Here is a 10,611-nt window from a genome sequence, read left to right as displayed (position 1 = left end):
GCAGTCATTTTTGATGTGGAATTATTAATACAGTAAGCAAAGGGATAAGGATGATTCAATATACTGAAGAAAGATCACATTTGAATTAGTAAAGCTGTAAGAACTTGTGCCATTTTTGCAAAACATAACTATTGTGATCATCTAGAGATGCAATACAAAACAGACTATGCTGTGTTGTGACCTGGGAAAGTATATCCACTCTGCAGTTTAACCGTGTTTGCAAAGTAAATAGCTGACCTGTAAAACAGTGCACTAACCAGTGAAGACTGGCTGAGCATCACATAAGAGTGAGAAAAAGAAAGTAACTGAGATTGGCATTCTGTCATCTTTTCCTCACCGTCACCCCAAAATGATTAATAAAACTGAGAATTAGTAATGCTTTAAGGACATACCATTTTTCAGAACAAAATTTTGCAATAAAAATTCTTCATACAAACGTTTTCTTTCCTCATTTTATTGAAATCAAGGCTCATTGCAGCATCTCCTACTCTAAATCATGCTCTCTCAAAACTGTGCAACTCTTTCACATGTTGAATTTGATATGTTAATATTTTTAAATTGCAAACCCATTAGTTTTGATTTTATCAGGAGCACTTGCTCCCTCCGTAAACTTCAACACATCCAAAACTCTGCTGCCCGTATCCTAACTCGCACCAAGTCACTGATCTACATTGGCTCCCGGTCTGGCAATGTCTCGATTTTAAAATTCTCATCCTTGTTTTCAAATCTCTCCATGACCTCGCCCCTCCCTATCTCTGTAACCTCCTCCCAACCCTCTGAGATCTCTGTGCTCCTCCAATTCTGGCCTCTTGTGCACCCCTGATTTTCATCACTCTACCTTTGGTGCCTGTGTCTTCAGCTGCCTAGACCCTAAGCTCTGGAATTCCCTCCCTAAACCTCTCTGTCTCTCTACCTCTCTCTTCTTTAAGACGCTCCTTAAAACTTACCTCTTTGATCAAGCTTTTAGTCACTTGTCCTAATATCTCCTTATGTTTGATAATGCTCCAATGAAGTGCCTTGGGACGTTTTACTACGTTAAAGGTGCTATATAAATGCAAATTATTGTTGTTGTTATTGTCAGTCCATTGAATCTAGCCCAACTTGTCACCTTGTCTGATTGGGAGACCTTCTATGCCTTTGAATCTACCCTGACGGACAGCTACGTGTGTGTGTGTGTGTGTGTGTGTAAAACATCACATTGATTTCCTCTTTCTCAGTCCAATCTTCACAGCAAAGAAGAATTGGGGGTACATACCTTTAGACAAATTTAGAGAGGTGGGCCTAAATGCTTTTAAATTCACTTGACAGACAAGACTTGAGCCACAAGCTACTAATAAATGGGACAGCTTCTCCAGTTCATCACTTCTTCCAGATTCAAAGGGGTAGAGACACATACCTAAAGACTCAGAATGGTTAGACAAAATCAAACTGCCACAATGTTTTGATCATTTTTCCACAGAAAGGATCCAGAAATAAGGAGTTACTTTTAAACGATGGATTTTTAAAGCAAAGTATCCTGGAATTATAGAAATTTACAGCACAGAAGGAGGCCATTCGGCCCATCGTGTCTATGCCGGCCGAAAAAGAGCCATCCAACTTAATCCCACTTTCCAGGTCTTGGTCCATAGCCTTGTAGGTTGCAACACTTCAAGTGCATATCCAAGTAATTTTTGAATGTGATGAGGGTTTCTGCCTCTACCACTCTTTCAGGCAGTGAGTTCCAGACCCCCACCACCCTCTGGGTGAATGGGTGAAAAGATTTCGCCTCAGCTCCCCTCTAATCCTTTTATCAATCACTTTAAATCTATGCCCTCTGGTTTTTGACCTCTCTGGTAAGGGAAATAGGTCCTTCCTATCCATTCTATCTAGGCCTCTCATCATTTTGTACACCTCAATTAAATCTCCCCTCAGCTTCCTCTGTTCCAAAGAAAATAACCCCAGCCTATCCAATCCATCCTCATAGCTAAAATTCTCCAGTCTTGGCAACATCCTCATAAATCTCCTCTGTACCCTCTCCAGTGCAATCACATCTTTCCTGTAATATGGTGACCAGAACTGTACGCAGTACTCTAGCTGTGGCCCAACTAATGTTTTATGCAGTTCTAGCATAACCTCCCTGCTCTTATATTCTATGCCTCGGCTAATAAAGGAAAGTATCCCGTATGCCTTCTTAACCACCTTATCTACCTGTCCTGCTATCTTCAGGGATCTGTGGACATGCACTCATAGTTCCCTCTGTTCCTCTACACCGCAATATCCTCCCATTTATTGTGTATTTCCTTGCCTTGTTTGCCCTCCCCAAATGCATTACCTCACAATTCTCTGGATTGAATTCCATTTGCCACTTTTCTGCCCACCTGACCAGCCCATTGATATCTTCCTGCAGTCTATAGCTTTCTTCCTCACTATCAACCACATGGCCAATTTTGTATCATCTGCAAACTTCTTAATCATGCCCCCTACATTTAAGTCTAAATGATTGATATATACCACAAAAAGCAAGGACCTAGTACTGAGCCATGTGGAACCCCTCTGGAAACAGCTTTCCAGTCACAAAAACACCCATCGACCATTACCCTTTGCTTCCTGCCACTGAGCCAATTTTTGATCCAACTTGCCACTTTCCATTGGATCCCATGGGCTTTTACTTTTATGTCCAGTCTGTCATGTGGGACCTTGTCAAAAGTCTTGCTAAAATCCATGTAGACTACATCAAATGCGCTACCCTCATCGACCCTCCTTGTTACCTGCTCAAAAAATTCAATCAAGTTAGTCAGATATGACCTTCCCTTAAAAAATCCATGCTGACTGTCCTTGATTAATCTGTGCCTTACTAAATGGCGATTAATACTGTCCCTCAGAATTTTTTCCAGTAACTTGCCCACCACCGAGGTTAGGCTAACCGGCCTGTAATTACTTGGTCTATCCATTTCTCCCTTTTTAAACAATGGTACAACGTTAGCAGTCCTCCAGTACCAGACTTGTAACCAAACAGGATTGGAAAATGATGGTCAGAGACTCCGTATTTCCTCCCTTGCTTCTCTTAACAGCCTGGGATACATTTCATCCAGCCCTGGTGATTTATCTACTTTCAAAGATGCTAAACCCTTTAATACTTCCTCTCTCAATATGTTTATCCCATCCAATATTTCACACTCCTCCTTAACTACAATGTCTGCATCGTCCCTCTCTTTTGTGAAGACAGACGCAAAGTATTCATTAAGAACCATACCCACATCTTCTGCCTCCACACACAAGTTACCTCTTTAGAATCTAATAGGCCCTATTCTTTCCTTAGTTATTCTCTTGCTCTTTATGTATTTATAAAACATCTTTGGATTTTCCTTGATTTTACTTGCCAATATTTTTCATGCCCTCTCTTTGCTTTCCTAATTTCCTTTTTCATTTTACCCCTGCACTTTCTATACTCCTCTAAGCTTTCTGCAGTATTGCACACTCTGCATCTGACATAAGCTTCCCTTTTTTGCCTTATTATACCCTATATGCTCCTTGACATCCGGGGTGGGAGGGGGGCTCTAGATTTGGGAGTCCCACGCTTTTTCTTTGTGGGAACATATTTGCTCTGAACCCTCACTATCTCCCCCTTGAATGCCTCCCACTGCTCTGACACTGATTTACCTTCAAGTAGTTGTCTCCAGTCCACTTTTGCCAAATCACATCTCAACTTAGTAAAACTGGCCTTTCCCCAGTTGAGAACTTTTATTCCTATTCTATCTTTGTCCTTTTCCATAACTACGCTAAATCTAACTGAATTATGATCACTACCACCAAAATGCTCTCCCACTGATATCCCTTCCACCTGCCCAGCTTCATTCCCTAAAACCACGTCCAAAACTGCCCCCTCTTTTGTTGGGCTTGCTACGCACTGGCTAAAAAAGTTCTCCTGAATGCATTTTAAGAATTCTGCACCCTCTATACCTTTAACACTGATTCTATCCCAGTTAATATTAGGGTAGTTGAAATCCCCTACTATTACTACTTGCACTTCTCAGAAATTTGCCTACATATTTGCTCTCCTATCTCCCTTTAACTATTTGGGGGTCTATAGTACGCTCCCAGCAGTGTGATTGCCCATTTTTTGTTCTTCGGTTCAACCCATATGGCTTCATTTGATGATTCTTGTAACATATCATCCCTCCTCACTCACGGCTATAATTGTTCCTTTAACTAATATTGCGACCCCCCCCCCCCCCTTTATTATCCCCTCTCTATCTCGTGTGAAAACCCTGTAACAAGGAACGTTGAGCTGCCATTCCTGCCCTTCTTTAAGCATGTTTCAATAATAGCTATGATATCACACTTCCACGTATCTATCTGTGCCCTCAACTTATCTGCCTTATTCACTAGACTCCTTGCATTGAGGTATATACCATTTAGCACTGCCAAAATGTTTTGTTGTCTATTTTTTAGCCTTTGTTTCCTCTGCCTTCCAAACTCACTTACTAATTTTCTGTCTTCCATTTCCAGCTCTGCTTCTCTCCCTTCTCAGTTTCCCATCCCCCTGCCAAGCTTGTTTAAATTTGTATATTCACACAAGTTAAAAAAAAAGGTACTGAGATGATAGGTGGTTAAAATGATCATAAGCTAGGCTTTGATAATGCTACCATGAAGACTGTAAACAATAAGCTATTTGTTAACCTGTCTTGGTAATCGGTAAACACCCCACAACCATTGTGTTGGGATGTCCTGGTTCCTTCTGGTTGTGATCAGGAGGTGATTAAAAAAAAAAGAGATAGAGTTTGTCATGTTTTAAAAACAGAAACCTACAAGTGTAATCTTTGGCTAGGCTGAGGGAGAGAATGCAGGGGGTTAATAAGGAGTTATTTTGTTTAAGTCAAGCTAGATAACACACTGATGTGGCATGTTCATTTTTCTGTATTATTGTGCAAAGGGAAGTTATACTAATTGAATACATAAGTTTGATCATAACCATTGCTCTGTATGTTTACTTGTTGTGAAATAAAACAGTTTAGCAGTTTGTATTTGGCTTCATCTTTCCAAGTGTTTTCTCAGTCTGGCTTCAAAAAGATTGAAGAAGACCATGTGTGAAAGACATGAATATCTAATTCAGACAAAGGGATACTCTTCTTACATCTCTGGGTTACGCTATTGTATAGCTAGATATTGGGCAGCATGGGCACTCCACTAAACGTAAGATTCTCAGACCATTTACGGGAATGACTAGCACTGATGTACCCAAGGGAATACATAAGGCAAGACCGTAAACTTAGAATCATAGAATCATACAGCACAGGAGAAGGCCATTCAGCCCATCTTGCCTGTGCCAGTTCTTTGAATGAGCCATCCAATTAGTCCCACTCCACTGCTCTTTCCTCATAGCCCTGTAAACGTTTTCTTGTAACACTTACATGTATGTTTTATGTCATGGACCCTGCTTGAGGTTTAATATTACTAATAGAGTAAGTGTGGTGTCACGTCTTATGTTAGTTTTGTATTTGAGGAGGGGTAAATTTAAAAAGTTCTGTAAATTAGAGAAATCTGCTGTATTGATATTATGCCTATGTTTAACTTTTATTTTTAATAAACTTGATTTGTAGTTTATAGTCTAAGTCACATGATCTGATAGACTGTTTACTCTCCCACTATCTAAAGACTAAAAGAACACAAAAGGACTTGTGTCCATTTCAGAAATCTATTACAGTAACAGGGCTTCTGGTCGATCCCTGGGCAGCACAACATTACCATTTACGGGAATGACTAGCACTGATGGTTCATAGGGAGTGAGGTTTTGCTTACAGGATAGTCTTTGGTAGTGAGCATGAATGAAAGTTCTGATGGAAGCCCAAGATGTAACAATGTGATTTAGCTCCTCTAAGTCCTTGTTCACTCAGGGGTAGTGTATCCTCTAGGGTGCAATCCAAAATGTTGAACGCTATGTTTTTTACCAGTGTTTAAAGTTGGAATAACACGATGATGCAGCACCTTGACATAGTGCCATGACTAGGACCCGGGGTTCATGACAGGAACTCCCGCATGGTGCTTCCCAGATCTTGGTTAGATCAATAAATAGAAGGACATGCTTCCTCAGGAGCAGAGAAAAAAAAATCAGAGGAATAGTCATTGTGGGCCTCTGTCACAAATCTAGTAACTGGTTAAAGAGACTTAGGGGCAGCTCACCTGCCCTTTCCCTCAATTGAGTAATAATGCTTAGCGACCTAAAAAGGAGATTTTGAGTAAAAGGTAAGTTTTGTGTGAGTTAGGTGATGTAACAAGTATTTACCTTTGCTGCGAGTGGCATGCGAATGCTGCATTATATTTTTTTGATTGCCACTGTAGCAGCAACATTTGAGGAACTTTATCAGACTTTGATTGAGAGGAGATTTCCATTTGACATTTGGGAGGCATGTCTTAGCTGATAAGCAGTCACTGAAAGACTGCAGAGCTTTTCCTGTATCACCATGGCAACAATCACAAATGTCTTTAGCCAGAAATAAAACATTCATCCTGTTCATGTCTTCCATTATACTCAATGGACCCTAGAGTGTGCAGTAACTGACATGATCTCATTCTGAACCAGATCACATGCGCTCAAGAGACAACAGAATTACTAGCAGTAGTAGTCTTCCCGCACGATATTGATTCAACTTTGCATTGTTGTTAGATCAACACTGCCAAGGGAATGGGCCATTGGCTGCTGTCCAGGATATTTTACTAATAAGTTGTTGAAAGAAACCAGTTTGATGCATCGAACACTTAGAGCTATAACACTTCCAGCAAACAAAGACATGTTATCAGCTGATTATTTCAAACAGTTTGAAAAATGACTGATATTTCTTGGAGATGGGACTGAACCATTGCTCTCTTTTACTGTCCACCTGGTTTATACTTGCAAGCAAGCAGTCATTAAATTGATTCCAATCAACCCAGAGGTTTAAAGTCTTTTCCAAATATAATCAGTACTGCAGAGAGCAAGAACCATAGAAACAAAGATGCTGGAAATGTGAAATAATAACAAATGCTGGGAATAAACAGTGATTTTGTCAGAATCTGAAAGATAAAGATAGGCTAATATTTAGGATAGAACCCATTGGAGAAGAAGAAGCAGATAGATTGCCTCATTCTGATGGAATGCTTCATCTCCAGGCAGAGAAGGCAAATCAAATTAGTATGGAGGTCTCCTGTCATCTGATATGGAGCAGTATTAAGGACAGCTATGGAAACTTCACTCCATGGAGTAAAATTCATTCTTTTTTTTATGCTGTTCCAAAGAAACGTTAGCCCCGATTTTAACCTAACCCTCCCGGCATGAATTGGGCGGGTTCGGATCAGACTCTATTTTACACCCCATTCAAATTTACTCTCCATTGACGTCATAGAATCGGATGGAGTGTAAAACAAGTACCGTCCCAAACCCGCCCAGTTCCCAACGGGTGGCCTAGGTTCAAATCAAGGCCTCAGGTCCCACCAATTGTATTTCTTTTTGCATTTGTACCTTGTTGTAATTTACATTTCCTTTTCACAGATCAATTTCTTTCTCTCCTGAGACTTTACCCATAATAGCATTAACATACAACCAGAAATCTGTGTTTGTTGTTTTTTCATTTCCTCTTTTCTTCAACCTCCCCCCTCCCCATCCTTCGATCCACACAAGTTGACTTGGCCTCTGCTGCTGGGCTGTTTATAGCAAAGTCAGTTTGGTACAACTTATGAAGGTACCAATTATTAAAGGAGTGAATGAGGGAAGAGGAGGAGTATTTGTTCCCTGCATAGTGTAAATATTTGTTCCTGCAAAGTGCAAATTTGTTCTCTGCTATAAAATAAAAACAGATGGATCTGAATCTTCTTTGCATGGGAGAAATAGGATCAGGGTTCCAAATTTATTTTTCCATACATGGAACTACATGGAATTACATAGAATGTATAGCACAGAAACAGGCCAATAGTCCCAACTGGTCCATGAGCCTCCTCCCACCCCTCTTCTTCTAACCCTATCAGCATAACCTTCTATTCCTTTCTCCCTCATGTATTTATCTAGGTTCCCCTTAAACGCATCTGTACTATTCGCCTCAACTATTCCTTGCGGTAACGAGTTCCACATTCTAATAATCACAAGGGTTTGCTTCCCTCAGTTAGTACTTCCGTCAAAAATGAAAAAAATATTTTTAAACAGCTGGAAAGTACTTTGGAAAGAGACAATGTATCCCAAGTATTTTATTGTGTACATTTCCTGTGCCCCAGTCAATCTGAATACAAAAACTTCTGGCAATTTGCCCATTTGATTTTTTAGTATGAACACCATTTTGAATTTTCTTCAGCAAATCTCTCAGGAAGAACAAACTTGTAATTTTTTAAAAGTCCATCTGCAGTGTTAAGTCTTTCAGGATAAAACCAGGAAACATAAAGTATAACAGTAAACTAGCACTGCACGAGGGACTGGGCCTCAGATGACCCCTCTGTGGAGTCAGTGTAAATTGGAGGGCTTCCAATTCCAGACACGCTCGTTCTAGTTTACAGTGAAAACAATAAATGCACACAAACTGTCTGCAGCGCAGAATGGATTCTCCTAGACCTGCGATTAGCTGTAAACTGTAGAATCTGCATTGGTTGGAACTGGGCTAGAACTGGAACCATTCCAGATCCATCTACTGCCTGGATGCAGAATAAATGGGGCGGAAGGTGGACAGTGGATATCCCTTAAAGAAGCATCATTATGCTTTTGGGGAGTTTTCATTTAAAACATAGCATTGAAAGAGTAGATGTTGGATGTTGGATGAATGCCTTAAGTGTTTGTCCACTAACATTGGCAACAATAATTTCTAGCCTTTATATCTCACAGCCACCAAGCAGGAACTGTCGCGATACACTTTTTGTGGGAGTTTATTAAAAATACATTTTCAATAGTTTTTAGTTTAGATGTGATCAGTGATACAATGATATAATTAATTCACTAATCAACATCATTTTACATTTGTTTGCAAACCCTGCTACTAGGTTAATACGCCCCTTTAATGCAGCGCAAGGTGAGAAAATTGCTCGTTTTGTTTTTGAGGGAGGGGAAATGAACTTCTCTTGAACTGAAATACTTAATCATTCAAATTGTATTTTAGTCCCTAATACAGTTCAGACAGTCCAAAAAGATGGGAGGATTGTTTATAATTTGTTAGTTAGCACAAATTCAAAATTAATCAAAATATATTGGGCCATAATTTGCGGTGTCAGGGCAGCTAATGGCGTCTGCGTTAGTTAGACTTGTCCTTACACGTTAAGGCTATTAAATTTTTTGCGTAACAAGCTGCTGAAAGTGCGAGTTGATAATGTCGCAGCAAGGGAAACAGGGCATCTGGGACCTGAGTGAACAGGGCAAGCAACAGGGTATCTCCTTAATCAATCAGATTGAAGGATTGTGAAATAAACAGCACAAGGACTGAGAAGGAAGTGTAAATTAGAGTGGGTGAATTCAATGTCAAATCAGGTACAGAAAGAAAAATAAAGAGAGGGAAAGAAAGATTGGATTAAGAGAGCGAAAAAAGAGACAGAAAGGAAAGCAAAAAAAAAAATTTAAATTCAAAATTTTACATTTTAAAACTCTCCAACAATAATTAAAACCTGAAGGAATGAGACGCCACACCTGGAATAGTTAATTTTCGGTGCCAGAGATGTTGATTGGCGGTAATTAACACTTATCACGTCGTTAAAAGGGTACTTAGACTTGAAATGACAAGACTTAACTTTCTGTGGCGAGTTTAGTTTGTATCTGCCGTGCAAATACAGCAACTTCACGCCATTCAGTACATTTCAATGGTGAGGCAGATGGCGTTTCATGAAGCTAACCGTGGAACAGTGCATCTCGGACAGCAAATTTTGGATATTTGAGTTTAACCTTGCCTCTGCCCCTCGCCTGAAGTTGCTGTGCCATTTGCACATAAATAATGACGAGTGCCATTAGCCTTATTTTTGACAGCAAAATCTGTACTCCTTTTAGAAATGTTAACATTCAGGTAAATGCATTGATTTATAGGAGGTTTTTCTAAGTGAAAGTGGCAAATTAATACAATCTCCACCAAGAAGACTTTGGAATATGTGGGACTTCCTTTTCTGTATTACAACACTGGTAACACTACTACCATCCCCTGGTCAGATGCCCTGTTACGACCGGGCCTGGCCAGCTATTTGGTTCTTTCCCAGAATTGAAAGAAATATCTTAGACGGAAGGTACCCTGGTGATGCAGCGTGTTGGAGCCACAATGTGCTGTCCTGTGGCGTAGCAGGACTTGGATTTGTGGCCTGAACCCTCCATGTGTTCAATTCCTCATTCCTCCAGCTGCTGGAGCCTGGCAGAGGTGCTGAATGGCAAGCAAACTTATGTCCCTGTAAGTTATGTCTCTCTTAATAACTGGTATCAGGGTGGCATTGGTGGGCAGCGGTTACTCGAACAGCGATGGCATAAGAGAGAGAGAATCTCAGGAAAAGAGTAAAGCAGAGTACACCTTAAAGAAGGACTCCCTCCCTCAAAAAATATTTTGATACCTTCAGATCTCTATTTTAATTTTACATACATGCAAAGATGGCATGAATGAATTTGTATTGATAAACAGATTCATGTGCGATCTGTATATGAACATCTCCCTT

Source organism: Heptranchias perlo, chromosome 3 (genome assembly GCF_035084215.1).
Source record: "Heptranchias perlo isolate sHepPer1 chromosome 3, sHepPer1.hap1, whole genome shotgun sequence".
Classification (NCBI taxonomy): domain Eukaryota; kingdom Metazoa; phylum Chordata; class Chondrichthyes; order Hexanchiformes; family Hexanchidae; genus Heptranchias; species Heptranchias perlo.
This window is presented reverse-complemented; position numbering follows the sequence as displayed.